The sequence below is a fragment of the Pan troglodytes genome, chromosome 10 (genome assembly GCF_028858775.2).
Source record: "Pan troglodytes isolate AG18354 chromosome 10, NHGRI_mPanTro3-v2.0_pri, whole genome shotgun sequence".
Classification (NCBI taxonomy): Eukaryota; Metazoa; Chordata; class Mammalia; order Primates; family Hominidae; genus Pan; species Pan troglodytes.
Window position 1 is genome coordinate 74859259 of NC_072408.2, and position 25678 is coordinate 74884936.

At 39.7% G+C, this 25678-nt stretch overlaps 1 long non-coding RNA gene and 1 pseudogene across 6 annotated transcripts in view; both read left to right on the forward strand.

The window, feature by feature from the left end:
* Positions 1-25678, forward strand: part of LOC107966622 (uncharacterized) — a 216643-nt gene that overhangs the window by 139869 nt on the left and 51096 nt on the right. The window lies entirely within an intron of this gene.
* LOC104001633 (mitochondrial ribosomal protein L21 pseudogene) lies at positions 17489-18721 on the forward strand (annotated as a pseudogene).

Consider the following 25678-nt stretch of genomic DNA (forward strand, 5'->3'; position numbering starts at 1 on the left):
CCTTCTTTGTCTTTTGATTTTTGACAGTTTGATTACATGTCTTGGGGTAGTCTAGTTTAGATTGAATCTGATCAGAAAACTTTGACTTTCCTGTAGTTGGATATTTATCTCTTTCCCTTGATTTGGACATTTTCTGCTATTATTCTTTAAATAAGCTTTCTGCTTTTTTGTCTTTCTATTCTCCTTCTTGAACTTCTGCAACTTGAATATTTGCCATTTTGATGCTTTCCCATAAATCTCATATGCTTTCTTCTTTCCTTGTTATTCTGTATTCTTTTTCTCCTCTGATGGTATATTTTCAAATAACCTGTCTTCAACTTCACACTTTTTCTTCTGCTTAAGACTTTTTAAAAATTTTTTAATTTTAATTTGTGAGGGTATATAGTAGGTGTATATATTTATGTGGTACATGAGATGTTTTGGTATAGGCATGCAATGCATAATAATCATTTCATGGAAAATGAGGCGTCCATCCTTTCAGGCATTTATCCTCGTATTACAATCTAATTATACTTTTTAGTTACTTTTAAATGTACAATTACATTATTTCTCACTATAGTCACGCTGCTGTGCTATCACATACTAGGTCTAGTTTATTCTTTCTATTTTTTGTACCCATTAACCATCCCCACTCCCCTACCCCAAATCCCCTACTACCCTTCCCAGCCTCTGGCAACTATCCTCCTACTTTCTATCTCCATGGGTTCAATTGTTTTGATTTTTAGATTCCACAAATAAGTGAGCACATCCAATGTTTGTCTTTCTGTGCCTGACTTATTTCACTTAGCATAATGACCTCCATTTCCACCCATGTCATTTGCAAATGACAGGATCTCATACCTTTTATGGCTGAATAGTACTCCATTGTGTATAAGTACCACATTTTTTTTATCCATTCATCTGTTGATGGACACTTAGGTTGCTTCCAAGTCTTAGATTCTGAACAGTGCTGCAACAAACATAGAAGTGCAGATATGTCTTTGATATACTGATTTCCTTTATTTGGGGTATATACCTAGCAGTGGGATGGCTGGATCATATGGTAGCTCAATTTTTAGTTTTCTGAGGAACCTCCAAACTGTTCTCCAAGGTAGTTGTGCTAATTTACATTCCCACCAACAGTGTACAGGGTTCCCTTTTCTCCACATCCTCGCCAGCATTGTTATTGCCTGTCTTTTGGATATAAGCCATTTTAACTGGAGTGAGATGATATCTTATTGTAGTTTTGATTTGCATTTCTCTGATGATCAGTGATGTTGAGCACCTTTTCATGTCCCTGTTTGCCATTTGTATAGCTATTCAAATCTTTTGCCCATTTTTTAATCAGATAATTAGATTTTTTCCTATAGATTTGTTTGAGTTCCTTATGTATTCTGGTTATTAATCCCTTGTCAGATGGGTAGTTTGCAAATAGTTACTCCCATTCTGTGGGTTGTCTCTTCACTTTGTTGATTGTTTCCTTTGCTGTGCAGAAGCTTTTTAACTTGTTGTGATTCTGTTTGTTCATTTTTGCTTTCATTGCCTGTGCTTATTAAGTATTATTCAAGAAATTTTTGTCAAGAACAATGTCCTGGAGTTTCCCCAATGTTTTCTTGTAGTTGTTTCATAATTTCAGGTCTTATATTTAAGTCTTTAATCCATTTTGATTTGAGTTTTGCATACAGTGACAGCTAGGAGTCTAGTTTTATTCTTCTGCATATGGTTATCCAGTTTTCCCAGCACCACTTATTGAAGACACTGTCTTTTCTCCAGTGTATGTTCCTGGCACCATTATCAAAAATTAGTTTATGGTAGGTGGTGGATTTCTTTCTGGGTTATCTATTCTGTTCCATTGGCCTATGTGTCTGCTTTTATGCCAGTACTGCTGTTCTGATCACTAAACCTCTATAGTATAATTTGAAATCAGGCAACATGATTCCTCTAGTTTGTTCTTTTGGATTAAGAAAGTTTTGGCTCTTGTGGTTCCATATCAATTTTAGGATTTTTTTTTCTATTTTTGTGAAGAATGTCTTTGGTATTTTGATAGGGATTGCACTGAGTCTGTGGATTGCTTTGGATAGTATGGACATTTTAATAATATCAATTCTTCCAATCCATGAACATGGAATATCTTTCCATTTTTTGGTGGCCTCTTCCATTTCTTCCAACAGTGTTTTATAGTTTTCATTATAGAGATCCTTCACTTCTTTGGTCAAGTTAATTTCTAGATATTTAATGTTATTTACGGCTATTGTAAATGGTATTACTTTTTTATTTCTTTTTTAGATTGTTCACTCTTGATATATAGAAATGCTGCTGATTTTTATATTTTGGTTTTGTATCCTGTAACTTTACTAAGTTTGTTTATCAGTTCTAACAGCTTTTCTGTGATGTCCTTAGGTTTTTCAAATAGAAGATCATACTATCTGCAAACAAGGATAATTTGACTTCTTTGTTACCAATTTGGATGCCTTTTATTTATTTTTCTTGTCTAAGTTCTCTAGCTAGAATTTCTAGTACTATGTTGAATAACAGGGATGGTGGTGGGCATCCTTGTCATGTTCCAGATCTTAGAGGAAAGGCTTTCAGTATCTCCCATTCAGTATACTAGCTATGAGTCTGTCACATATGACTTTTATTATGTTGAGGTATGTTCCTTCTCTTGCCAGTTTTTTTAGGGTTTTTATCATAAAGCAATGTGAAATTTATCAAATGCTATTTCAGCATCAATTGAAATGATTACATAGGTTTTGTCCTTTATTCTGTTTATATGATACCTCACACTGATTGATTTGTGTATGTATATTGAACCATCCTTGCGTCTTAGGGATAAATCTCACTTTGTCATGAATCATCTTTTTAACATATTGCTAAATTCAGTTTGCTAGTTTTTTTTTTTTTTTTTTTGAGACAGAGTCTCACTCTGTTGCTCAAGCTGCAGTGCAGTGGTACGATCTTGGCTCACTGCAACCTCTGCCTCCTGGGTTCAAGCAATTCTCCTGCCTCAGCCTCCAAAGTAACTGGAACTACAGGCATGCACCACAACACCTGGCTAATTTTTGTATTTTTAGTAGAGACAGCATTTTGCCATGTTGGCCAGGCTGGTCTCGAACTCCTGACTCAAGTGATCCACCCACCTTGGCCTCCCAAATAGCTGGCATTGCCCAGCCAGTTTGCTGGTATTTTGTTGAGGATTTTTGGATCAATATTCATTGGAGATATTGGCCTATAGTTTTCTTTTTTTTTATGTTTCTTCGTCTGGTTTTGGTATCAGGATAATACTGGCCCGGTAGAATGACTTTGGAAGTATTCCCTCCTCCTCTACTTTTTGGAATATTTTGAGTAGGATTGTTATTAGTTCTTCTTTAAATGCTTGATACAAATCAGCAGTGAAGACATCAGGTCATGGCTTTTCTTTAGTAGGAGACTTTTTATTACAGCTTTGATCTCATCACTCATTCAGGTTTTGGATTTCTTCATGGTTCAATCATGGTAGGTTGCATGTGTCTAAGAATTTGTTCATTTTTTCGAGATTTTCCAATTTATTGGCATATAATTGCTCATAGTAGCCACTGGTGATCCTTTGAATTTCTGCGGCATCATTTGTAATGTCTCTTTTTTTATCTCTGATTTTATTTCTTTGGATCTTTTCTCTTTTTTTCTAAGTTAGCCTGGCTAAAGATTTGTCAATTTTGTTTAACTTTTCAAAAAACTTTTAAAACAGTTTCAATGAAATTCTTTGTTTCATTGATCTTTTGTATTGCTTTCTTCATTTCAATTTCATTTATTTCTGCTCTGATCTTATTGTTTCTTTTCTTTTACTAATTTTGGGTATAATTTGTTCTGGCTTTTCTCATTCTTTAAGATGCATAGTTAGGCTATTTATTTGAAGCTTTTCTTCTTTGTTATACAGACACTTATAGCTATAAACTTCCCTCTTAGTACTGCTTTTACTGTGTCCAATGGGTTTTGGTATGTTGTATTTTCATTATCATTTGTATCAAGAAATGTTTCAATTTCCTTCTTAATTTCTTCACTGGTCATTCAGGAGCATATTGCTTAATTCCATGTATTTGTATAGTTTTCAAAATCCCTCTGTTATTGATTTCTAGTTTTATTCTATTATAGTCAGAGAAGATACTTAATATTATTGCAATTTTTGAATGTTTTAAGACTTGCTTTGTGACCTAACATATGGTCTATTCTTAAGAATGATCCATGTGCTGAGGAAAAGAATGTTTATTCTGCAGTCGTTGGATGAGATGTTCTGTAAATGTCTTTTAGACCCATTTGGTCTATAATGCAGGTTAAGTCCAACATTTCTTTGTTGATTTTCTGTCTAGAAGATCTGTATAATGCTGAAAGTGGGGCATTGAAGTCTCCAGCTATTATTGTATTGGGGCCTATCACACTCTTTAGCTCTAATAATATTTGCTTTATATATCCAGGTGCTCAGTGTTGGATATGTATATATTTAAAATTGTTATATCCTCTTGCTGAATTGATTCCTTTATCATTATATAGTGACCTTCTTTGTCTCTTCTCATGATTTTTGCCTTGAAATTTATTTTGTCTGATGTAACTATAGCTACTCCTGCTCTTTTTTGGTTTCCATCAGCACAGAGAATCTTTTCCCATCTTTTTATTTTCAGTCTGTATGTGTCTGTTTGTTTGTTTGTTTGTGTTTTTGTTTTTGTTTTTGTTGTCAACTCTGTTGTTGAGACAGAGTTTCGATCTTGTTGCCCAGGCTGGAGTGCAATGGTGTGATCTCGGCTCACCACAACCTCCGCCTCCTGTGTTCAAGTGATTCTCCTGCCTTAGCCTCCTGAGTAGCTGGGATTACAGGCTTGTGCCACCACACCCAGCTAATTTTGTATTTTTAATACAGACGGGGTTTCTCCATGTTGGTCAGGCTGGTCTCGAACTCCCAACCTCAGGTGATCTGCCTGCCTCAGTCTCCCAAAGTGCTGAGATTACAGGCATGTGCCACCATGCCCCGCCTATATGTGTTTTTAGAGGTGAAATGTGTTTCTTGTAGGCAACAGAACACTGAGTCTTGTTTTGTTTTGTTTTTAATCTATTCAGCCACTCTGTGTTCTTTGATTGGAGAGTTTAGCCCATTTACATTTAATGTTATTATTGATAAGTAAGGACTTATTCTGCCATCTTGCTATTTGTTTTCTGGGTGTTTTGTGGTCTTCTCTTCCTTCTTTCTTTTCTTCCTGTCTTCCTTTTAGTGAAGATGATTTTCTTTGATGAATTTATTTCATTTCCTGTTTTATATTTTTTCTGTATCTTTTGTATATTTTTTGGTTTGAAGTTACCATGAAACTTGCAAATAGTATCTTACAACCCATCATTTTAACCTGGTAACAACTTAGCACTGTTTGCATAAACAAGCAAAAAGAAAACTAATGAAGACTCTATGCCCTAACTTTATTCCTCTGCTTTTTAACTTTTTCTTGTCTCTGGTTATATCTTATTGGACTCTCTATGTCTTGAAAAGTTGTTATAGTTATTATTATTTTTTGGTCCATTGCTCAGTCTTTCTACTTAAGATAAGAGTAGTTTACATATCACAGTTACGGTGTTATAATGTTCTGTGTTTTGAGGTACTTACTATTACCAGTGAGTTTTGTACCTTCAGATGATTTTATTTTGCTCATTAATGTCCTTTTCTTTGTGACTGAAGTGCTCCCTTTAGCATTTCTTGTAGGACAGGTCTGGTGTTGTTGAAATCTCTCAGCTTTTGTTAGTCTAAGAAAGTCTTTGTTTCTCCTTTACATTTGAAGGGTATTTTCACCATATACGCTATTCCAGGGTAAAAGGTTTTTTCTTCAGCACTTTAAATATGTCATGCCACCCTTTCCTGACCTATAAGGTTTCCACTGAAAAGTGTGTTGCCAGATGTAGTGGAGCTCCATTGTATGTTATTTGTTTCTTTTCTCTTGCTTTTCTTTTAGAATCCTTTCTCTATTCTTTACCTTTAGGAGTTTAATTACCAAATGCTTCAAGGTGGTCTTCTTTGGGTTAAATCTGCTTAGTGTTTGAGAACATTCTTGTACTTGGATATCAATATCTTTCTCTGGGTTTGAGAAGTTCTCTGTTATTATCCCTTTGAATAAGCTTTCTACCCCTACCTCTTTCTCTACTTCCTCTTTAAAGCCAATAACTCTTGATTTGCCTTTTTGAGGCTATTTTCCCAGTTTTATAGGTGTGCTTCACTGTTTTTTTTTCTTTCCTTTGACTGTGTATTTTCAAATAGCCTGTCTTCAACCTCACTAATTCTTTCTTCTGCTTGATAAATTCTAATATTAAAGGACTCTAAAGCATTCTTCAGTAGGCCAGTTGTGTTTTTCAGCTCTCGAATTTCTGCTTGATTCTTTTTAATTATTTCAGTCTCTTTGTTAAATTTACCTGAAAGAATTGTGAATTCCTTCTCTGTGTTATCTTGAATTTCTTTGAGTTTTCTCAACACAGCTATTTTGAATTCTCTGTCTGAAAGGTCACATAGCTGTTTCTCCAGGATTGGTCTCTGGTGCCTTATTTAGTTCATTTGGTGAGGTTATGTTTTCCTGGATGGTGTTGATGCCTGTTGACATTCTTTGGTGTCTGGGCATTGAAGAGTTAGGTATTTACTGTGGTTGTCTCAGTCTGGGATTATTTGTACCTGACCTTATTGGGAAGGCTTTCCAGATATTCAGAAGGACTTGGGTGTTGTGATCTAAACTGTATCTGCTTTAGGGGGCACCCCAAGACCAGTAACATTGTGCATCTTGCAGACTCATATAGGCACCACCTTGGTAGTCTTGGACAAGATTCAGAATAATTATCTGGATCACCACGCAGAGATTCTTGTTCTCTTCCTTTACTTTCTCCCAAATGAATGAAGTCTCTCTGTTCTGAGCCACCTCGTACTGGGGATGGTGCAACACAAACACCCTATGGCTGCCACAACTGGAACTGCACTGGGTCAGACCTGAAGCCAGCACAGCACTGGGTCTCACCCAAGGCCTGCTGGAACCACTCCCTGGCTACAGCCTACACTTGCTCAAGTCCCTGGGGCTCTACAATTAGCAGGTAGCAAAGCCAGCTAGGCCTGTGTCCTTCCCTTTAGGGTGGCAAGCTCCCCAGTCCCTGGGCATGTCCAGACGTGCTGTCCAGGAACCAGGAGCTAGAGTAAAAACCTTATACGTCTACCTGGTATTCTCTTGCACTGTGTCTGAGATGGCTCTTAAATCATAAGATGTAGTCCTTCCCACTCTTCCCTCCTCTTTCTAAAGCCAGAGAAGCCTCACCTCATGACCACCACCACAGACCCAAGGGAATACTGCCAGGCTATCACTGATGTTCCTTTCTGGCCCGAGGTTTCTCTGGTCAGCTTGTGGTAAATGCTGCTTGGCCTGGGACTTATCCTTCAGGGAAGTGGGCTCCCCTCTGGCCCAGGGCAGGTCGAGAAATGCAGTCCAAGAGCCAAGTCTTGGAATGGGGGACCTAAAGGGTCTGCTTGGTGCTCTAACCCCTGTGGCTGAGCTGATACCTAAGGTGTGAAAAAAAATCCCTTTGTTTTCCCTCCACTTTTCTCAAGTGGAAGGAGTCTTGCCCCATAGCCATTGTATCTGGGAATGTGCTGAGTCTTGCCTGAGGCCAACAAGTCTCAGAGGTTCACCTAAGGCCTTTGATATAGTACCTGGATATCTCTGCTGGTTATTCAGAGCCCAAGGGCTCTTCAGTTGGCAGATGGTAAATCCTGCCAGGGCTGTGTTCTTCTTTTCAAGGCTGCCGATTCTCTTCTGGCCTGGGGTGTATCCAGAAATGCCATCTTGGAGCTAGGGCCTAGAAAGGGAGCCTCATGACTCAGACTGGTGCCCTATTCCACTGTGGCTGAGCTGGTATCCAAGATGAAAGCAAAAGTCCTCCCCACTCTTCCCTCTCCTCTCCTCAAGTGAAGGGAAAAGGTCACTTTTGATGCCATGAGCTGTGCAGCCTGGTGTTAGGGGAGAGGTGAAGCTAACATTCCCTTAGCTACCCCAGCTGGTGTCTCAGTAGGTTGTGTGCCCGCCACCCAGCCACCGTCTCTGGACCCAATTTGGCACTAGAACTTGTCTAGGAGTTGCAGTCCTTGTGGTCTAGACTGCCTTTCAAGCTTATTTAGAGCCCCAGAGCACTTTAGCCCATTAGCGAGGATTGCAGAAGCTCAAGTTTAGACCACTGGGATCTGTGATTTCCCTCTGGCTAGAGCTGCTTTGAATGCTCCCTCTGTGGGTGGGTGTCAGCTGAATTTGGTCCAGTTTTGTTTTCTGTTATAATAGGGCAGCACTGTGTTCAATGCCTGACAAATGCTGTGATCTTCCTCTCTCCAGTGCACTGAAAGCCTCTCTGCACCATGCCACCCCCGCTTGGGGATTGGGCAGGAGTGGCATTGGTGATTCAAGACTGCTTTTCCTACCATCTCAATGCCTCTTTCAGTGATATAAAGTTAAAACCAAGTATTGTGAGTACTCACCTAAGTTTTGGTGTTTATGAAAGTGATTTTTTATATAGATAGTTGTTAAATTGGTGTCCTTGCAGAGGGGACAATCTATGGAGGTTTCTATTCCACCACCTTGCTCTCCTTGATTAATTCTGTTGTTGACACTCTTTGCTGCATTTTTAAATTTCATTCACTATAATTTTCAGCTCCAGAATTTGTTTGATTTTTTTTCTTGTAGTTTCAATCTCTCTCTTACATTTATAATTTTGGTCATTTATTCTTTTCCTAATTTCATTGAATTATTTTTTCTCTTTTTTCTTGAAGTTCACTCAACTTCCTTTATTCAGTCATTCTGAATTCTTTGTAATGCAGTTTGCATATTTTAATTTCTTTGGGGTCAGCTACAGGAAGGTTATTGTGTTCTTTTGGTAGTGTTATATTTTCTTGGTTTTTTATGTTTTTTGTCTCATAGTGATGTCTACACATTTGGTCAAGTGGACACCTCTTTCAGACTTTACATGATAGTTTTGCTGCAGGTAGACCGTCTCCAATGGTAGGGGGATGGTCTGAGGGCACTTGCTAGGTGGAGCACAGTAATTCTGGCACAAGTGAAGGGGAAGCTGTGTAGTCTCTGTGCAGCTTTGTCAGCTGAGGTTGGTGTTGACAAAAATTGCAGGGATCCTCAGCAGCCAATGCTCTGGATGTCTGCAGTGGGGTCCTCAGTGGCAATGGCCGCTAAGAACCTCCTGGTCTTTTTCTCCCACTGGGGATGTTGTGGCTGAGGCATCCCTCTTGGCTCTGGGTCTGGCTTGTGTACCCTCTCACAGTGGTCATGCTACCAATGACTGATAAGTGGATCATCCATGGAGCTGAGGCCTGAAACACAGGCACATATGGAAGAATAACAGCTCCAGGATCCACAGAAGTAAAGGCATTGGTGCTTGGAGCACAGGCATCTCACTGCTGTGGTGGTAATACTATGTAAAGTACATAGCTTGTAAAGCAGCTGGGAGGCTGAGAATGGGAGGACAGGTGTGTGCAGAGTTAAAGTGGCTCCGGTATAGAGCCTAGCTCTCTACAGTGGCTGAGCCAGCACCAAGAGCATGGGCATAGATAGGAAGAACTTGGCTCCAGGGCCCAAAGTGAAAATTAATTCACTGTGGTGATGCCTCCAGTATCTGATATGTGAGCAGGCACAAAGCAGTCACAGAGCTTGGGTCTGGAGTGAAGGCAATCTCAGGGGAGCCACAGCTTGGGGGCCAGGGCCCACACAAAGTTGAAAGATGTGGCTGCTCCTTTCCCAAAGCAGCTTCATGGCAACTGCTTCTTGATGGGTGAGGCACAGGGTATAAAGCCATGTCTCCTTCTCCAGAGCTAACCGGGGGAAATGGCTGTTAGTTGCCTCAGTAGCAAGAGATATTGGTGTCCTGTGCAGAGCAGGCTGCTGTGACCATGGCGGCTTCTGCAGAGTGGCTGATACAGATAGCTTCTGCCTTTTTCTTTGTTATTGGCTGTCTTCCAGAGTCACATGTAGGCCAGTATCACCAGCAATGCTTCCTATGTGGATGGATATGCTCCATATTTTTTGCTCTACCACATTGCTACAGATTCTTTGATGAGCACTTGAGGTCTGTATTTTGGTTTGTAGATAGCTGTCTATATTTGTTTTTTTGTGTGGGGGAATGAAGGCTTGTATCTCCCACTCTGCTATCTTGGTGATGTCACCCTAGTTTACTTTCTTACAAGCCTAAATCTGGTTGGGGAATGATAGTGGCAGTTATTGAATTTAATTAAACTGAATCTGCTGAAGTTCCCTAATGGTTACCTCTTTGTAGTAAGACTGCCTGGGCTATAGGCATTTTCTGATTTTTTCCCCTAAATGAATCCTGTCATTAAGGTTTTTTTTTAATCCTAAAATGAATCATCCTAGAGTGTCCACTCCCCTGCTCCCACTTGAATACACCAATGGATACTTGTTTGTTGAGTTTCTTTCCTACAGATTATGTGGTACACAAAATGCATGGTACACGAAATGCATGAGGAATTGTTCCTGTCCTAAAAACTGATCATCCGTTTGACAGACAGAATATACACATGAAACAGTTAGAGAATAGCTTAAGACAGCATGAAATAAAATGCATTACACACCATGCATCTCATGTAAAATGCTGCCAGTAGAGAACGCCCAGCTTTTTCTCACATATGCAGACTGATCAGTAATCCCCTGCAACTTACAGGATGCCCAAAAGTCCCTCCAACACTGCCACAGAACCTGAAGCCTCCCCCTGGAAACTTGATTATTTCAGAATCAAGTCATTGACATTTCAGGAATATTTATTGAAAATATCAACATCCCTAGGATAAGTCACTCAAAGATCTGTATCCAGTCTGGGTCCTTAGGTAAAATTAGCCTATCAAATTTCTTCCAGCTGGGTCTGCCAGGAGGTTAGAGTCACAGAACAAGTGAAACGTGTGATGGGAGGAACAAGGAGGGTGCATTCTGGGCTCAAGGCTTTTGGACAGAGAAAGCCAGGCCTAAATGAACCATCACACTGAGGGGTCCAGGGTAGACAAAGAGCTTTGAGGTCCAGAATAGGTAGGAATATGAGAAGGGAGAATCACAAGAGGAAGGGAGTGGGCACAGGATATGAACTTCCTACTTTGCAAATTTATGCAAGACTCTTTCTCACCTAGGTTTGACCTTCCTCCGAGGTTCTCTGTGGCCAGGCCTATGAAGCCCGGCTTGAGACTCATGATCATTTTTCCTCTTAGAATTACGCTGATCACTTTCCTACTGCTGTGGTTGCTGCAACATCTGGCCAGGATGCTTTCTCTCATCACTTCAGGGGCACTTCCAGGAAGCTGTAGGCTTCAGGAGTGAGGGAAAGGTGAGGAGGGTTGTGTGGAGGCCACAGTCCAGCAGAATCGATGAGCTGGCTTTGCCTCTGCCCCTGCCCCTGCAGACCCTCCCTGCTACAGCTCCTGTCTGGTCTAAGGACTTCTCTGCTACACCAGAGAAATCCATCTCCTCTTCCTCACATGTATTCCCAAGATTTGCTACACAGATGGAACCCCCCAGCAGGTGTCAGAATCCTCCAGTTCCTGGCTACTGTCTCATTCTCTCAGGGGAGGTGCCCCGGTGTCTGCCTGGGGTTGAGCCCTGGCTCTGCCATTTATTACCTCAGTGATCTGAGGCCTCAGTTTCCTCATCTGTAAAAAGAATAGTACTGATGTCCCACTTACAGAGCTACATATAAAGAGTTCAGCATCTTTATTATAGTAAGTACATACATAGTCAATCCAAAATCAATGTTCACTACTATTATTTCCACTGTGACTACTCCAATTAATTATCCAATTAACAAGTGCTAATTAAGAAGCTACTTTGTTCCCACCATTGGGCTGGGAATAAAACACTCCACCAAAATGAACAACGATAATGATAAAATAATGGTTTTCATTATGAGTGCTAATTTTGTGCCAGGCACTGTGCTAAAGACTTTTAGTAATTTGTATTGTCTTCTTTACTCTTCCAAACCAAAACTCTGGGGGTGACAGGTAGGGAGAGAGGAGGGAGTGGGATATAAACTTAGAATCTCCCTTTCACAGACAGCCTTTGCAGAAAGTCCAACTTACTCCCAGGAATGGCCAAGTCTTTCTCAGAGCTAGGATGCAATCTCCCTCACCCAGTCGCACGCCCCTGGGCCCTGCCTACAACAGTCCAGGGAAGCACCTTTAGCCCTCCTTTACTTCTTTTTGAATCTTCTACCAGCCTGCTTTCCTGTCTCCCCTTCCACTCCCATCTAATCAATGTAGAAATGGCCTCTCATTTCACTTCTGAGAAGCCATTTCCTGTCATCTCTTTAAAGTCTACCGCTTTCCCACTGACTGTCTCTAATAAGCAGAAAGCAAATGTCTAGCCCTCCTTGTCAGCATAATTAGGAAACTGCTTCCTCTGGACGTGCCTGAAGTCCCTATGTTGCTAAGAGCAAGACTCTTCATGTTTTGCCATTTGGGACGTAACTGTTTTGGTGAGCAGTGTGCAAATCAGTTTTTAACACCAACATTCTGGTCTAGTCTTTGAGACAGGAAAAAGATGAAAATACATATGTTTCCACATTTTAGGGTAGAAAACCCAGTCTGTGGTTTCCCTGGCACTGCTTGTGGTACCATTGAGACCTTCAAGCCATGCAGCCCCATAGGTATACTGTTCCTTATTTGCTAACCTGGTGTTCAAAATAAAAAGACTGGTTTCCTTAGTAGCATTTGATTCTGATTTTACTGAAACTTGTGTGGTTAAAAACGTTCTTATACTATTAGTATGTGACCTTTAAGATATTTGTCAGGAAAAAAAATCTCATAAGAGTAGAACCTTGTTTCCCAACTGAGTCTCTTTTCACTTCAGAAATGGAGTCCCTTAAAATGATCCCTTCCCAACTATACCCTGAAATGTTCAAACCCCTATTTTCTCCTCTTCCCACTTCAAGAGAAATTTTGGGTCACATGTCCCATTACTCCAAATGGTAGATACTGGCCAGCAACAATTTTTCTAAGTTTCATACCTTGCCTGACTTTTTTTGTGTCAACCAGCCTGAGCTCATGGGCCATGGGCATGAAATAGCAGCAGCTGTAGTAGCAGTAGCCACAAAATGTATCAATAAAAGATGAAAAATGACATTTAAACAAAGAACAAACCAGAATAAAATGATCAGTTCATTCCTGTCTGACATGCACATCAGTTAAGAATCTAATAACCTGATGCCTTTGGAAAGATGCAAAGTCTCAGATGTTGGGACCACTGTTTGAAAGTCATATGGACATTTGTCTGGGGGTGCTTGTTCAGTAATTCATGGTGTGTCCTTCTTGGTTGCTGTGTCCTTTGAGTATGTGTTTTCTGATTTACCTCTGGTAACCCTGAGTCAGGAATTAAAGTAGAGAAAGAACTCAGGGAAACAATAATCAATTTTTAACTACATTATGACAAACTGTCTTCACTGATGTTATTCCTTCAATTGGCCGGTGTTACATTGTCTGGTGTCTTCTAGACATGGTCACACTTGCAGACTAATACAGCTATGAGGTCTGGCCCCTTCAGTTACATCCAATTCAACCCAGTATATTACCCTAGGGAAACTGACAGTGGGGATTTCCTAACTCCTGAGCCAGAGTTTCCAACATGTCATTTTCCAGTTACTCAGCATTTTCTACTCTAGTGATAGTCCCTAAACTTACTGATTAAAAACAAAAATAGCTAAGCCCCAATTACCCAGAATTCCTGGTGCCCCTAACCCACCCAAGATCAGTTACTCATATTGATGATTCTTGTTACCCCAGAGTTTTCAGTGCCTTCTACATAGTACCCTCAATGAGAGAAAAATATTAATTTGAAAATATTTGAAAGGATCTTGTCAAACTCCTTGGAAGATTAATCATATGCCATTGATTAGAAACCAGAGAAAAGCAAGGCTGCAAAATTATGGCTTCATGCATGCACAGGTGTGGAAGTTTCCATAAAATTCAATTAGTCCAATGGTCATAGGGCTGAGTGGGTGATAGCCATCTCCCCACCCTCCAAGTAATTTTGGAAATGTACTGTGAGCAACTCTGATTGTCACAATAATTTCATAGGTTCTACTGGAATATGTGGGTGGGGAAGTCAATGAGGTTAGAACTCCTGCAATGCATGAGACAGTTTTGTGCAATGAAGAATTGCCCCATGTCTCATGCAACTTACACACATAATTTATCTTAATTTATACAGTGGCCCTGTAGGTAGTGTATTTATCTCCATCTGGCAAATTATAATGGAGGTTAATGGGGAGCCTTCATCTTCCCTACCTGCTTGAAAATCTCTGTCCCTAGAATTAGTCATTTTGGTTCAACGTATGCAGACAATATTCCTCCCTCAATTTTTCTAGATTGTTCACATCTCCATGGGGCACATGCAGGGGCCTCTAGAGACCCCACTACAACATCTAAGATAATTCTCCACCTAAAGTAGTGAAAAATCATGTTGGACACCAGAAAGCTCTTAGCAAGGCTCAATAATTAATTACTGATGTTATTTTCACATGGAAAGAAATATTCCTGGTAAATCAGAATAAATTTCTTGAAACTTCATGTAAAATTCATAATTGTGTTAAGGTAATTTTGAGCCACTGTCTGTGTATGCCGTTCTGTGGGATACACAGAGTATACCTTTGTGAGGCTCCAGGGACATTCTTTCCACTTCGTACTTCTTTCTAAATCACAAGGTAAGATCTTATGAGATGCAAAGATTAATTTGTTTTCCTCCACCAACTTAAATTTTTCTCCCTTTCTTTACTACCTGTAGGATTTTAGCACTGAATAAATAATAGGCTTGAAGGTGAACTATTTTCATGAGCCCATATGCATTAGGACAAAAACTGAATTCTATGGTTTAACCAGGACATAATATACATCAATATGGTCTTTGAATGGCTTACAAAGGAAAAAAAACATTTCCTGGGTTATTGGAAGCAGCATGGTGTCAAGGTAGTTAAACAGATTCTATCTCTGTGGTCAAGTACCAGTGCTGTAAAATCACATGAGGTTGAAAAAGAGGAATAAAAATGGAATTTGCTTACCCACACATACCCTAATGACCAAACATTGTAAGTAAACTGAATTGGGCAATTACTATGTTAGTGACTGGTGAAATACTCCCATTGAATTGATTGGTCCTGTTCTTGCTCCTCCCATGGGGTACACACCTGGTTGTGTACCCCCAACTCAGAGACAAAAAAGTTTGCTTTCCCTTCAGTCAGCGTACTACACTTTCCCCTGTTTGAAACTTATTCTGCTGTGGGTTCTTTGTTTATTTCATGTCATCTGCTCTTCAAAAATAAAGACAACTCTCACTTCACCAGTCTAAGATAAAGTAGAACCACCCACACAACCATGAAACACTACAGTATATGTGTTTAGCATTTTTTCAAAAAGTGTTTTGTGACACACAATATTGGCTCTTTTTCCCTGCACCTGAAGGCCTAAATTATAGAACATTAGTTTGCTGGGTCTCTATTAGTTCACCAATGGATGCTGATGTCTCAATTTTTCAAAAGCTTTCCAGTGACTTATGCAAAGCCCTCAGGAAACCTGAGTAGCAAATAGGATTAGCATATTTGTAAAGACCCAGAAGTAATGCATTAACATGCTGAGGTGTCATAAGCCCCAATGAATATGTTGATAATTAGTGCTTCTTAGAGAGCAGCTAGATCACCTTCCTCAATGCTAATGATGTGCAAATAATCCTTGGTGAATCTGAACATCTGCTAGTGGGTGTCCCCAAGCAGGATACAATGACAGGAGACAGATTTATCAACATTGCTGTTGGATTCCACCAAAAACATACTCCAGCCCATAAAACCTTCTATCAGGCATAATCATATTCCTAGCCATAATTTTGCTATTGTTTGCAATCCTATTTTTTTTCTATCTATACTAATTAAAGTCTTGGTGCACCCAAAGTAGTTTGTATAAATTACATGAACTCATAAAAATTTCAGTGTTCATTTGACATGAATCGTTAATACCACTTTTTTGGATGGTTAAAGAGCAAGTGCATTGTTTTTTTAATTGCCACTATGGCAGTGAATGAGAGTATCAACTATATTTGTTAAAATGTAAACAGAAAAACAAAACAAAATCATATTCTAGTGTTTGGTGAGTTAATAACAGATTTTTGCAGCCTGAAATAGAGTTTGTTTCCCAGAATCTTCTGGTGAAAATGGAAGCACATGTCCCTTAGAATAATGCTCTTTGTGTCAGTCTAGGTGACACATGGTTACTTTGCTCAAGTAGAAGCTGGCTAACCTCCAGATAGCGACTCCATTATGGGACATATGATTCTCTCTGTTCCAGCTTTGTGACCCCAGAGCTCCCCAACTTATCCTCCCCCATCACCTTATTTCCAGTTTCCCCTAGTATTTTCGGCCAGAAGAGTTCTTGATTAATGTGAGGGTTAGGGTAGAACTTGCTCCTCTAGCTCAGGATGCTTTCTCTTAAATTGTTTGTCTATATCATAAGTCTTTTTTATTTTTTAACATCCTAGGCTTTTGAAAGTGGAGACCTAGTTTTTCTCCATTTTCCATTGTTACATCAGTTCTCCTTGACAACTAGCACAGAATGGCCTATTTCAATGGGAGGGATGGTCCAAGATCAAACAAACACAGAGGAAAAACAATGAGTTAAAAATTCAAAACAATTCCACTACAAATTCTTAACATGAACCACAAAATCCTTCTGAAGGCAATATTTGAGAATAAGCACTAACAAGGTTTAAATTCATGAAATTAGATCTTAATTGATTATTTAAGCATCAGAGAAGTTTAAGAAACAGAAAAATCTACTACATTTCATTATCTCCTACAATTCATGAATCTGGCACCCAGAATATTACAAGGCTCCTTCCAGAAACTATGTTAGTGTCATAGCTCACATTTACACAGAACTTTGCCATTCGAAGTCACAAATATTATGTCATTTGATCCTGAGTTAGTCAAAGTCACATAGATGGTGAGAGTGACAGTGTCAGATCTCCAAAAATACTTGGTATTTCTGAAAAGCAATTGCCCTCTAAAAATCATAACCTCAATTAAATAGAGTGTTTATCCAAACATGATCACTGATTCATTTGGACTTCTTACAAATCTTTTCACAATTTGTGTACCTTTTCTTATCTAAAGCATATCATCAGGCCCCTATATGTCATTTTCCCAGCTCTCTATGGTTGTAGTCTCAGCCTGCTCAAACCCCTTTACCCCAGGTCTTGAGCAAATACTGATGATATGGGCAGGGCCCATAGCAGTCACATCAGTTTACATCCACAGCAGTTTAGCAAGGACCTGATGCAACAGAGAAGAGTCTGATGCTGTTTGGACCTCTCAAGCCCCAGGACTTCCTGCCCCTTCCTCTTCTCAAGCTGTTTCAGTGCATTTGATCAGGTATGCTGGTCAGTACTCAGATCCTCATCGCCCTTGTGTCAGTGCTTGCTCAAAAGGACTAGATGCCACCATGGGGACCCCGCTCACCAGTAGTGGCCTCATCTTTTATAGATGGAATCCTCAAAATCACACTTGCCGCCCTTGTCTCCAAGATTTGGATCATGGTCTAGATGCTCCCACCCTTTCTCCTCAAAACTGCCACACCACAGTCTCACCAACCGCCAGGGTGCTCTGCCCTTTCGTGACCAAATCCCTGAAGCTAGGTGAGTTTTGCAAGCCCTATGCACGGCAGTCCCACTCCCTGATGATCCTAAGATGTAAGACCTCACAGAATTTACACTGGAGCCTAAGTAACAGTGCACCACGCCAAAGAAGACACAGTTAAACTAAACACAATCCAGGGATTCTGACTTACCGACTTCTTTTGCAACTTGCTTCGTCTGTCAGTTCTTCTAGAAATGGAAAATTTTTCAGATCAAGAAAAACTGAACAGAACTTGCCAGAATGACGAAGCTAATGACAATGATTCATTGATTTATTCAACAAAAATCACAATAATAATAATAGGCATTTACAGAGCATTGTCTCTCTTCCAAGCATTTTATATGCATTTTATTTAATCTTCACAACAATCTTATCAATGAGGCTTGGAGACTATAAGTAACATCCCTAAAGTTTCACAGCTAAAGAGATCTAAGTCTAACTGAATCCCAAACAAGTACAGCACGTGCTTGCTAGTTGCTCACGAGTATAATTTTACACTAGCCTATTACACATCCTTGGGGGTGGCCATAACCAAGATGTCAATGGTTCTCTGATGTAACTTTACATCGCCACAGGGAAAGATGGCAGGCTTTTTCCCATGGTGCATTTTGCCAGTCACCAGTGGAAGGTGACCTCTGAAGGTCACCTTAATTGGAAATGAACTAGACCTTGCATGTGGAGAGAGAATTCTACTGAAGAAGGTCCTGCTGGTTGGGGCAGACAACTTCACACTGCTTGGCAAGCCACTCCTCAGAAAGGATCTTGTTTGAGTAGAAGCCATAGTCATTGAAAAGACAGAATCATGGACAAGAGTCATTATGAGATTTAGGAGAAGGAAAAGCTTCAAGAAGAAATAATTCATTGTGACCCCTCAGACCGTCCTCCGGATAAACAGCATTGAGATTGCTCTGTGTCTGTTGTAGTCACCGAGTTAGTATTTGCAGAAATATAAAAATAAACTCTTGCTTTCCAAGGAAAAAAAGAATCTTGGGTATGGCCACCCCCAATAATGTGTAATGGGCTAGTGTAAAATTATACTAATGAGCAACTAGTGAGCACATGCTGTACTTAACAGCTCTTGTTCAGGATTCAGTTAGACTTAGATCTCTTTAGCTGCAAAACTTTGGGAATGTTATTTATAGTTTCCAAGCCTCATTGATAAGATTGTTGTGAAGATTAAATAGAATGCATATAAAATGCAGCTTAGTTGGTGATGGCACTTTCACCTTTGATCCTTCATCACCATCTGCCCAAAAGAAGCCCTGTCATGGAGCAGCCAGATTCTCATTTTAGGTAAACAGAAAAGGATAAGGCACTTCTGGCCTTGTATTTTCTCCCAGAGCACTCAGATGCTGATTATATTACAGACAAATCAAGATTTCTCAACCCTCTCCAATTCTTTCAATCAATTATCCATTTAGTGTAACTATGTGATAATGTCTAACACATAAAATTATCATGAAAAATGTGAAAGCTACTAAACTGAAAAAAAAAAATTCTTTTTAGTAGCAAGGATTTTGTATGGGGAAGCCTGGCTTTGTGGGAAATGATTTGATAAACTTACACTGGAAACTGAACCTTAGGGGATGGATTCCATTCCAGTCAAATCTTCAAAGGAAGAGAGGAAGCTACTCTGAATAATAAGAGTGAAGAATTGGAAGTTCCTGGGAGGAAATCCTGGAAAGGAAAAGAAATTGGTACTGTGTAGAGGAAAGAGAAAACTCTCCCCTCTCCATGATGGTGCAGCTGAGGCAGAACTTTGGAAAAAGAAAATCTCTGGAATACTGACAATCGTGTTTCCCTGAAAAGCCCTCCGACACCTTCAGAAACTATTCTGAATTGCTGAGTATTAATGCTTTTGTGTGAGTATGTTATTTTGAGGAGTTAAGCTCTACGTCTTGATAAGAATGTATCAAAAATAGACCTCGCACATCAACCCAGGAGTCAGAGGTCACAAAGGAGACTGACAAATGGGTCATGGTGAGAACTACAACCACCCGTGTCCATATAGCTTAACTAGCGGAACTGAAGCTGAATGCCACCTTGGTCAAGATGACTTAAAGAAACCAGTAAATAATTTCACTGCTTGCTTCAGAAAAGTATTGAAAATCAATTTATCTGAACAAATCGTTTGCTTAACTGGACAAACGACCTCCTTCTCAGGACAGTAGATTGCTCCCCTGAGTAAACAATTATCAAATGACTACTTATATGTCAAGAATTGCTTCAAGAACCTTGCCTTACATTTCCACCAGACCTAAATCAACACACCAGATTCCCCAATCTCAGTTTCCCTTTACTAAAAGACTTTTCTCAAACCACTTGATCCCATAGCCCCAAGCCCTATAAATATCCTCCTGACCTCCTCTGAACCTCTAGGTTCTGAGACCTAGTAAGACTTTGTCAAGCTTACTATAATAGGCTTAATACACAGCTTTGATTGATCAACAGGTGCTTTTCTTTAGGCAAGTCAACAGGGGCTAGTGCTGAGCCTGTCACAGACCACATACTATGATATTAACAATATAATAATAACAAATAAAGGCCTAGCAGAGGCTAACATAATACCAAATACTCAATAAATGAGGCGGCATAAAGCTACTTGCATAACTGTGGCAAGAAAGATGGTAATATCAATAAAATATCAGGTGACAAATAACAGGCCACAAGATATCCTGAGCTCAACTTGAACTTTTCCATTCCAAATGTGATATCAAATTTCTTTACCAAAGAAATTTTGTTTCTTTGCTTCTTTAGCAAAGAAATTCAAATCTAAGTACAAGAATACACAACGAATTGTTTTTACCTTAATAGTCAGGACAGAACAGAGTGATTTCAAATAAGTGACCCTTGTACTGAAAGCAGAATAAGTAACTACCTTTTTTTTAAGTCAATTCCATATTGATATTTCCAATATAACAAGGTTTCTTTTCTCCTTTCTCACAAATTAGTTTATAATCCTTTTTTTTTCTAGTTTTGGTGTCCCACAATTACTTATTTTCATTTCAAGCAAAAATGAAAAATCACAGTATTATCCTTCCTGGAATCAGCTGCCAAGTCAGCTTCCATTCAGACAGTTCATCTTGTTGGCATCAGTCACAATCTTCCTCAAAGGAACATGAAAGAATGCACAAGTGTAAGTCTCCTAGCGTTCTAGCATCCCAAAAAGAGTCCCATACAATTAGTAAACAACAGCAATGCAAGGACTCAAAAATAATAAGTCTTTGGTATTTGATCTAAATTTTTTCACTAGTTTTTCATTTTTATAGCTTTAATGCCATGAGTTTTGTCTAGGATTTTTTTTTTGCATATGTGCATCCAATTGTTCCAGCAACATTTGTTGAACAATCTATGCTCTCTCCATTGAATTACCTTTACTCTGTCAAAACTCAGTGGACTATATTTGTGTGAGTCTATTTCTGGGCTCTCTGTTCAGTTCTATTGATTTATATGGCTATTCTTTCACCAGTACCATTTTGTACTAATTACTGTGCCTTATAGTAGGTTTTCAAGTTAAATAGTATGAGTCCTCCAAATTTGTTCTTCTTCAGTATAGGGTTAGCTATTCTATGTTTTTTCCCTTTCCACATAAATTTCAAAATTTGTTGGTATCTACAAAATACTTGCTGGGATTTTGTTGAATCTATAGATGAAGCTAATAAGAAATAACATCTTAATGATATGGAGTCTTCCAATCCATGAACATGGAATGTTTCTCCATTTACCTAGATCTTCTTTGATGTTTTTCATCAGTGCATTGTAATTTACTACATAGAGGTCCTGTACATATTTTGTTAGATTTATACCTATTCCATGTTTTGGGTGCTATTGTAAATGATGTTTTTAACTTCAAATTTTAATTGTTCAGTGCTGGTATATTGGAAAGCAATTAACTTTTGTGTATTCGCCTTGTATCCTGTCACCTTGCAACACTCATTTATTAGTTCCAAGAACTTTTTGTCAGTTCCTTGAGATTTCCTGCACAGACAATTATGTCACTATGAACAGCTTAATTTCTTCTTTTCCAATCTGTATACCCTCTGTTTTCTTCTACCAATATGTTAGGTTAAATGGAAAAGAATTAAGGTTGAAGATGAAATTAAGGTTGGTAATCACCTGGCCTCCAGATGAGGAGATTATCCTGGATTATCTGGGTAAGCCAATATGAAAGCAAAGGTTCTTATAAATGGGTAATATAGGCAGAGAGAGAGAGAACCAGAGAGATGGCAGCATGAAAAGGACTCAGCTGACAAGGAGGAAGCAGACTGTGAGCCAAGTAGTGCAGGCAGCCTCTAGAAATTAAAAAAGATAAGGAAACAGATTCTCTTCTCAGAGCCTCCAGAAGGAACACAGAGCTTCCCTACACCTTAATTTTAGTCACTGAGACTGATTTTGGACTTATGACATCCGGAACTGGAAAATAACAAATTTGTGTTGTTTTAAGCCACCAAGTTTGTGGTAATTTGTTACAACAGCAATGGGAAACTAACATACATATCTTCTGAAAATAAGCCTGTTGTAATTTTTTGTTCTTCCACAGGTAAAGTGGTGTTTTTTCCCTTTGGCTCTTTCAAGATTTTCTCTTTGTTTTTCTGCCATTTGAATATGATATTCTGTCTTAGATCATTTTGTGCTGCTATTACAGAACACCTGAGACTGAGTAATCTATAATGAGCAGACATTAATTTGTCTCACAGTTCTGGAGGCTGGGAAACCTAAGGCCAAGGGGCTGCACCTGGTGAAGACCTTCTTGCTGCATCACAACCTGGCAAAAGGCATCACATGGATGAGAGAGAGCAATAGAGCTTGAGAGAGAAAGGTTCAGAGGAGGAGGAGGAGAAGGAGGCTGAATTTATTCTAAAAGTAAACCCACTCTTAGGATAACTAACCCATTCTCAATAATGACATTAATCCATTCATGAGGGCACAGCCCTCATGACCTAATCACCTCTTAAATGTCCCTGTCTCAACACTATTGTGTTGGAGATTAAGTTTACAATACCTGAACTTCTTACAAACCATAGCATATTCTTAGGGGTAGTTTTATGGCAATTTGTTCTGCCCAGTATTCTATGAGGATCTATTGTTTTGCTACATATTTTGAAATTGCCAAAAAAAAAAAAAAAAAGGAAAAAAGAAAAAAGATATTGTCCCCTCCCCAGTTCTTGGAAGTTCTTTTTTGTGTGTTTTTTTCTATTCTGTTTGTTTGCTTGTTCTTCATTTTCTCTCTCTGCATTTCAGTTTGGGAAGTTTCTATTTACCTATCTTCAAGCTCACTGATTCTCTTCAAGCTCACTGATACGTTGTGTTTACTGGAGCCTATCGAAGACAATCTTCATTTCTGTCACAGTATTTTTTAGTTATAGTATTTCTATTTGATTCTTAGAATTTCCATCTCTCTACTGACATTACCCATCTGTTCTTGCATGTTGTCTACTTTCTCCCTTAACATATTAATTTTAGTTATTTTAAATTTCTTACCTGGTAATCCCAAACTCTATGTCATATCCGAGTCTGGTTTTGATGTTTGCTGTATCACTTCAGGCTGTGTTTTCTCTCACCTTTCCGTGTGCCAGAGGCTTCAAGTTCTCTGGCATTCTTGCCTTTGTCTCCCATCTTTACCTTGTGCTTCCGTAACTACTCCTACTTAGACAGAGTCTGTGCCTTGCAGCTCTTTCACCTGTGATCCACTGTTATTGCTGGAGCCCCGTGGTATGTAGTAAAGTATGGGGAAAGGGAAGTGTTTTATAATCTTTAAATCTCAGCATTTTAGTGGGCCTGTGTCTCAGGACTGTGATCTTCACAAGTGTTTCTTCTTGTATACCTTTAGGTGTAACAGGACAACTAGAAGGGACTCAAGTTAGAGAAACATCCTTCCCCCACAGCCCTCTCACAGGAGTCTGGTAAAGCCTTTCCCCTGGAGAGCAGACCTTTGTTTCTGGACGTACTTCAGAAGGTTACTCGTCCCCTCCCCCTGCCAGAGCCACAGGGGTATCTTTGTCAGAACTTCACCAGGAGAACTTGGTGGGATTTCTGTAGGTATGCTCACGAAAACATGGAGGACCCATCACAGTTCGGCCCCCAGGTGTTTCTCACTCCCATGCTAGTCCACACTCAGCCTCCGGCAAGTCATCAAAATTACCATTTAAGTGTTTTAACAAGTTAATTACTCCAGTGGATTCAGGTCCAAGTAAGCAGATCTTGGCTGTGAATTTCTGGATTTGCCTACTCTCCGGATTTTATTGTGGCAGTTTGTCCTGCAAATTCCATTCTATGGTGGAACTAAAAAACTCGCTGATTTTATTTGTCCAGCTTTTCCTTGTTTTAAAGGCTGGAGTAACAACTTCCATGCTCTGTATATGTTGGAGCTAAAATTGGAAGTCTGTCATGATGGTTTTTTTCTTTTTTTTCTTTTTTTCTTTTTCTGAGATGGAGTCTCACTCTGTCACCCAGGCTAGCGTGCAGTGGCATGATCTCAGCTCACCACAACCTCCACCTCCCAGGTTCAAGCGATTCTTCTGCCTCAGCCTCCTGAGTAGCTGGAACTACAGGCATGCGCCACCATGTCCACCTAATTTTTGTATTTTTAGTAGAGACGAGGTTTTACCATGTTGGTCAGAATGGTCTCAATCTCTTCACCTCAGGTGATCCGCTCACCTCGGCCTCCCACAGTGCTGGGATTACAGGTGTAAGCCACCACACCCAGCCCATGATGGTTTTTTTCATTGAGGCCTCAGTTGGAAAATTCAAATGCTTGGAGCTACAATCATCTAAGAGCTTGCTCACACACATCTGATGATTTGTGCTGATGCTGAGTGGAAGCCTTACTGGAACTCTTGGCCAGAATATGCACACATGGTTTCCCCATGCAGCCTGAACATCTCAACATGATGTTGGGTTCTGAGGGCAAAAGTCTTGAGATGGAGAGAAGCCAGGTAGAGACTGCACCCTAGACTTCAAAGGATGTGACTTCATTTCCACTTCACTTCACTGGTAAGCAAAGTCACAAGCCCCCACCCAGTATTTAGGGGAGGAACATACCCTCATCTTTAAGTTGGGGGAGTGTCAGTCACATTACAAGAAGAGCATGGGGATGGGGTGAATATAGAGGTGTGACTACTTTTGGAAATTTCACCTTGTTGCAAGTTAAATATGGGGAATTCTGAGTCATCAAGAATTTTAGACCTCACTAGTCTGTGACTCTGAAATAATCTCAGAGTGACTTTTTCGTATTTATATTTTGAAAAAATATTGCAGGCTGGGCGCCTGCAAATCCCAGCACTTTGGGAGGCCAAGGTGGATGAATCACTGAAGTCCAGGAGTTCAAGACCAGCCTGGGCAACATGGTGAAACCACGTCTCTACAAAAAGTACAAAAATAAAAAATAAGCTGGGCATGGTGGTGCATGCCTGTGGTCCCAGCTACTCAGGAGGCTGAGGCGGGAGGATGGCTTGAGCCCAGGAGGCGGAGGTTGCAGTGAGCCGTGATTGCACGAACTGCACTCTAGCCTGGGTGACAGAGTCAGATCCTGTCTTAAAAGAAAGAACAAAATTGCAAACTTACAGAAGAGTTGGAAAAGCTTTATATTTCCTGAATCATCTCAGAGTAAGTGGCTATCCTGATGCCCCTTCACCTCTGAATACATTCATGTGCATTACCTACCCACAAAGACATGTCCTGCTTAACCATGATACAAACCTCAAAATCAGGAAGTTTAAATTGATACATTACTACTCTCTCATCTTCAGACCTCATTCAAGTTCACCAGTTGTTCTAAAAATGATTTCTACTGCACAAGGATTCAGTTTAGAAACTTGCATTGCATTTAGCCATCATGTCTCTATAATTCATTTCAGAACGAACCTGTTCTTCAGTCCTTAGTCTTTCCTTAACTTATACAACTTTGATACTTTGAAGACTACAGACAAGATATTTTGTAGAATGCTTCTTAGTTTGCATTTGTATGTTTTCTCATGACTAGAATAGGTTATGCATC